The sequence below is a fragment of the Triticum urartu genome, chromosome 6A (genome assembly GCF_056163025.1).
Source record: "Triticum urartu cultivar PI428250 chromosome 6A, HENAU_Tu73, whole genome shotgun sequence".
NCBI lineage: Eukaryota > Viridiplantae > Streptophyta > Magnoliopsida > Poales > Poaceae > Triticum > Triticum urartu.
The window spans coordinates 593,994,997-594,001,954 of record NC_141878.1 but is presented as its reverse complement, the minus strand read 5'-3'; positions in this window follow the sequence as shown (position 1 = coordinate 594,001,954).

Sequence of the window (6,958 nt, the reverse complement as noted above, 5' to 3'; positions counted from 1 at the left end):
TGGTGTCCTCCATAAGCTTCGGAGTGACACTTGTGTAGGATCTGTTCCTGTTCATGCTCAGGTACACAACGTCTAATAACACCATCTACTCCTTCTTTATAAAGATGTGGGTCATCCCAAAAGTAATGTCTCAAATCATAGAAAAACTTTTTCTTTTGCTGGTATGTGAAACTAGGTGGTATAAATTTAGCAACAATATAATTAGCATAATCAGCATACCATGGAGTACTATGAGAAGTACTTATAACATTTAATTGTTCATCAGGAAAGTTATCATCAATAGGTAGTGGGTCATCAAGAACATTTTCTAACCTAGACAAGTTGTCTGCAACGGGGTTCTCAGCTCCCTTTCTATCAACAATATGCAAATCAAATTCTTGTAGCAAGAGAACCCATCTAATAAGTCTAGGTTTAGCATCTTTATTTTCCATAAGATATTTAATAGCAGCATGATCAGTGTGAATAGTTACTTTAGAATCAACAATATAAGGTCTGAACTTATCACAAGCAAATACAACTGCTAAGAATTCCTTTTCAGTAGTAGCATAATTTCTTTGAGCATTGTCTAGAGTCTTACTAGCATAATGGATAACATTCAATTTCTTATCAACTCTTTGCCCTAGAACAGCACCTACAGCATAATCACTAGCATCACACATGATTTCAAAGGGTAAATTCCAATCAGGTGGCTAAACAATAGGTGCAGAGATCAATGCTTTCTTAAGAATTTCAAATGCTTCTACACAATCATCATCAAAGACAAAGGGTATATCTTTTTGTAATAAATTAGTCAGAGGCCGAGAAATTTTTGAAAAGTCCTTAATGAACCTCCTATAAAATCCGGCGTGACCAAGGAAACTTCTTATACCTTTGATGTCCTTCGGACATGGCATCTTTTCAATAGTGTCAACCTTGGCTTTATCAACTTCAATTCCTCTTTCAGAAACTTTATGCCCCAAGACAATACCTTCATTAACCATAAAGTGGCACTTTTCCCAATTCAAAACAAGATTAGTTTCTTCACATCTCTGCAAAACTCGATCAAGATTGCTCAAGCAATCATCAAAAGAAGATCCATAGATGGAAAAATCGTCCATGAAAACTTCACAAATCTTTTCACAAAAGTCCGAGAATATAGCCATCATGCATCTTTCAAAGGTAGCAGGTGCATTACATAAACCAAAAGGCATACGTCTATAAGCAGAAGTACCAAAAGGGCAAGTAAAAGTAGTCTTTGATTGATCCTTGGCTGATACAGGTATTTGAGACAAACCAGAATAACCATCTAGAAAGCAATAATGTGTATGTTTGCATAGTCTTTCTAGCATTTGATCGATAAAAGGTAAGGGGTAATGATCTTTCTTAGTAGCCTTATTTAATTTGCGGAAATCAATTACCATCCTATAACCTATAATAATTCTTTGCGGAATCAATTCATCTTTATCATTAGGAACAACAGTAACACCTCCCTTCTTAGGGACACAATGAACAGGACTTACCCACTGACTATCAGCAACGGGATAAATTATACCTACCTCCAGAAGCTTTAGTATTTCTTTTCTTACCACTTCTTTCATCTTAGGATTCTGCCGTCGTTGATGATCACGAACCGGTTTGGCATCTTCTTCCAAATTAATTTTATGTTGACATAGAGTGGGACTAATGCCCTTAAGATCATCAAGAGTATATCCAATAGCAGCACAGTGCTTCTTCAGAGTTTTCAATAATCTCTCTTCTTCATGCTCTGAAAGGTTAGCACTAATAATAACAAGATATATCTTCTTTTCATCAAGATAAGCATATTTAAGATTATCAAGCAACGGTTTAAGCTCAAACACGGGATCACTCTTGGGTGGAGGAGGATCCCCTAAGATTTCAACAGGCAAATTGTGTTTCAGAATAGGTTCCTGTTTAAAGAATACTTCATCTATTTCCCTTCTTTCATTCATAAACATATCATTTTCATGGTTTAGCAAATATTGTTCTAAAGGATCACTAGGAGGTACGGCAATAGAAGCAAGACCAATAATTTCATCCTCACTAGGCAATTCTTCTTCACGGTGTTGTCTACTAAATTTAGAGAAATTAAACTCATGATACATATCACCCAAACCAATAGTAACAAAATTCTTTTCGCAATCTATTCTTGCATTGACAGTGTTCAAGAAGGGCCTACCAAATATAATGGGACAAAAGCTATCTTGTGGGGCACCAAGAACAAGAAAATCAGCAGGATATTTAGTTTTCCCACACAAGACTTCAACATCTCTAACAATTCCCATTGCTGATATAGTATCTCTATTGGCAAGTTTAATCGTAACATCAATACCTTCTAACTCAGCAGGTGCAATTTCATGCTTAATTTCTTCGTATAAAGTATGAGGTATAACACTAGCACTAGCACCCATATCACATAAGCCATGATAACAATGATCTCCTATTTTAACAGAAATAACAGGCACGCCTACCACAGGTCTATGTTTATCTTTAGCACAAGGTTTGGCAATTCTAGCAGTTTCACCGCAGAAATGAATAACATGCCCATCAATATTATCAGCTAAGAGATCTTTAACAATAGCAATATTAGGTTCAACTTTAACTTGCTCAGGAGGTGTATAAGTTCTAATATTGCTTTTACGAACTACAGTTGAATCTTTAGCATGATCCTTTATCCTAACAGGAAAAGGTGGTTTCTCAACATAAGAAGTAGGAACAATAGGATCATTATAAGTGATAGTATTTTCTTCAACTTTAGTAGGTGCAGCTACTTTTACTTCTATGGGAGGATGATATTTAAACCACTTCTCCTTGGGGAGATCAACATAAGTAGCAAAAGATTCACAGAAAGAAGCTACTATCTCAGAGTCAAGTCCATATTTAGTGCTAAACTTACAGAAAATATCGGTATCCATAAAAGATTTAACACAATCAAACTTAGGTGTCATACCCGACTCCTTACCTTCGTCGAGATCCCAATCTTCAGAGTTGCGTTTAATTCTATCCAATAAATTCCATCTGAATTCAATAGTCTTAATCATAAAAGAGCCAACACAAGAAGTATCGAGCATGGTGCGATTGTTTTCAGAAAGGCCGAGCATAAAATTTTGGAAGGATTATTTCTTTTGAGAGCTCATGATTGGGGCATGAATATAACATTGATTTAAGCCTCCCCCAAGCTTGAGCGATGCTTTCTCCTTTGCGAGGCCAAAAATTATATATATAATTGCGATCACGATGAACAAGATGCATAGGATAATACTTCTGATTAAATTCCAATTTCATTCGTTTATAGTTCCATGATCCCGTGTCATCACATAGCCTATACCATGTCGATGCATCTCCCTTCAAGGATAAAGGGAAGACCTTCTTCTTAACAACTCATCTGGTATACCTGCATGCTTAAATAATCCTCAAACTTCATCCACATAGAGTAGATGTTCATCAGGGTGCTTTGTTCCATCTCCTGTAAAACTATTAGCTAGCAGTTTTTCTAACATACCCGAAGGAACTTCAAAGGGAATATTTTCATTTTCATTAGGTTCAGTAGGTTGAGGAGAAACTCTTTGCTCTACTGGTCGGGGTGAAGATACCCCGAACAAGCCCCTCAGAGGATTACTTCCCATAGTAACAAGTGACAGTAAATTTCAGCACACTATATAAATTTTTCCTTACCAAATTCCAGCTACCAAAGACGCTTCACTCCCCGACAACGGCGCCAGAAAAGAGTCTTGATGACCCACAAGTATAGGGGATCTATCGTAGTCTTTTTGATAAGTAAGAGTGTCGAACCCAACAAGGAGCAGAAGGAAATGATAAGCGGTTTTCAACAAGGTATTCTCTGCAAGTACTGAAATAAGTGGTAACAGATAGTTTTGTGATGAGATAATTTGTAACGAGCAACAAGTAACAAAAGTAAATAAAGTGCAGCAAGGTGGCCCAATCCCTTTTGTAGCAAAGGAAAAGCCTGGACAAACTCTTATATAAGGAAAAGCGCTCCCGAGAACACATGGGAATATCGTCAAGCTAGTTTTCATCACGTTCATATGATTCACGTTCGGTACTTTGATAATTTGATATGTGGGTGGACTGGTGCTTGGGTGCTGTTCTTACTTGAACAAACATCCCACTTATGATTAACCTCTATTGCAAGCATCCGCAACTACAACAAAAGTATTAAGGTAAACCTAACCATAGCATGAAACATACGGATCCAAATCAGCCCCTTACGAAGCAACGCATAAACTAGGGTTTAAGCTTCTGTCAATCTAGCAACCCATCATCTACTTATTACTTCCCAATGCCTTCCTCTAGGCCCAAATAATGGTGAAGTGTTATGTAGTCGACGTTCACATAACACCACTAGAGGCTAGACAACATACATCTCATCAAAATATCGAACGAATACCAAATTCACATGACTACTAATAGCAAGACTTCTCCCATGTCCTCAGGAACAAACGTAACTACTCACAAAGCATATTCATGTTCATAATCAGAGGGGTATTAATATGTATAAAGGATCTGAACATATGATCTTCCACCAAATAAACCAACTAGCATCAACTACAAGGAGTAACCAACACTACTAGCAACCTACTAGTACCAATCCCGGACTCCGAGACAAGAATTGGATACAAGAGATGAACTAGGGTTTTGAGAGGAGATGGTGCTGGTGAAGATGTTGATGGAGATTGCCCTCTCCCGATGAGAGGAGCGTTGGTGATGACGATGGCGATGATTTCCCCCTCCCGGAGGGAAGTGTCCCCGGCAGAACAACTCTGCCAGAGCCCTAGATTGGTTCCGCCAAGGTTCCGCCTCGTGGCGGCGGAGTTTTGTCCCGAAAGGTTGCTTGTGATTTTTTCCTCGACGAAAGACCTCATATAGCAGAAGATGGCCATCGGAGAGCCAATAGGGGGCCCACGAGGTAGGGGGGCGCGCCCTGGGGGTAGGGCGCGCCCCCACCCTCGTGGCCAGGTGGGGCCCCCTCTGGCGTACTTCTTCCGCTCAATATTTTTTATATTTTCCAACGTATCTATAATTTTTGATTGCTCCATGCTATATTATCTACTGTTTTAGGCAATATTGGGCTTTATTATACACTTTTATAATATTTTTGGGACGAACCTATTAACCGGAGGCCCAGCCCAGATTTGCTGTTTTTATGCCTATTTTAGTGTTTCGAGGAAAAGGAATATCAAACGGAGTCCAAACAGAAAAATCCTTTTTGGAACGTGATTTTCTCACCGGATAAGACCCAGGGAAGTTGGAGTGCACGTCAGAAGATACGGGAGCTACCCACGAGGGTGGGGGGCGCGCCCCCTGCCTCGTGGGGCCCCCGTGGCTCCCCTGACGTGCTTCTTCTGCCTATATATTTCGTCGTACCCTAAAACTTCCAGAACAGAAGATAGATCGGGAGTTCCGCCGCCGCAAGCCTCTGTAGCCACCAAAACCAAATCGGGACCCTGTTCCGGCACCCTGCCAGAGGGGGAACCCTCACCGGTGGCCATCTTCATCATCCCGGCGCTCTCCATGATGAGGAGGGAGTAGTTCACCCTCGGGGCTGAGGGTATGTACCAGTAGCTATGTGTTTGATCTCTCTCTCTCGTGTTTTGATTTGGCACGATCTTGATTTATCGCGAGCTTTGCTATTATAGTTGGATCTTATGTTTCTTCTCCCCCTCTTCTCTCTTGTAATGGATTGAGTTTTCCCTTTGAAGTAATTTTATCGGATTGAGTCTTTAAAGACTTGAGAACACTTGATGTATGTCTTGCCGTGATTATCTGTGGTGACAATGGGATATCATGTGCCACTTGATGTATGTTTTGGTGACCAACTTGCGGGTTCCGCCCATGAATCTATGCATAGGGGTTGGCACACGTTTTCGTCATGATTCTCCGGTAGAAACTTTGGGCACTCTTTGAGGTTCTATGTGTTGGTTGAGTAGATGAATTGAGATTGTGTGATGCATATCGTATAATCATACCCACGGATACTTGAGGTGGCAATGGAGTATCTAGGTGACATTAGGGTTTTGGTTGATTTGTATCTTAAGGTGTTATTCTAGTACGAACTCTAGGGCTGTTTGTGACACTTATAGGAATAGCCCAACGGATTGATTGGAAAGAATAACTTTGAGGTGGTTTCGTACCCTACCATAATCTCTTCGTTTGTTCTCCGCTATTAGTTACTTTGGAGTGACTCTTTGTTGCATGTTGAGGGATAGTTATATGATCCAATTATGTTATTATTGTTGAGAGGACTTGCACTAGTGAAAGTATGAACCCTAGGCCTTGTTTCTACACATTGCAATACCGTTTACGCTCACTTTTACCGCTTGCTACCTTGCTGTTTTTATATTTTCAGTTTACAAAAACCTATATCTACCATCCATATTGCACTTGTATCACCATCTCTTCGCCCAACTAGTGCACCTATACAATTTATCATTGTATTGGGTGTGTTGGGGACACAAGAGACTCTTTGTTATTTGGTTGCAGGGTTGCTTGAGAGAGACCATCTTCATCCTACGCCTCCCACGGATTGATAAACCTTAGGTCATCCACTTGAGGGAAATTTTCTACTGTCCTACAAACCTCTGCACTTGGAGGCCCAACAACGTCTACAAGAAGAAGGTTGTGTAGTAGACATCAGATGTATCACTAGGATGCGTGCTAAGAAAGATTGCTTTGTAAAAGCGTGTTCGTCCAATTTTTATGAGAATAAAGATGAAGATCTAAAAGTTATTGATGTATCCCCTATTAAATATTTGTTTTGCAATATGAATCTTGATAATGATGGGACTGGAGATGAGTCAACTTTAGCTAGAAGGCGTCCGAAAAATTCGGAGTATTTAGATCTTGATGCAAAAATTGGTAAAAGTGGGATTGAAGAGGTTAAAACTTTAGATATCAATGAACCCACTATTTTGGATTTCAAGGAATTTAATTATGACAATTT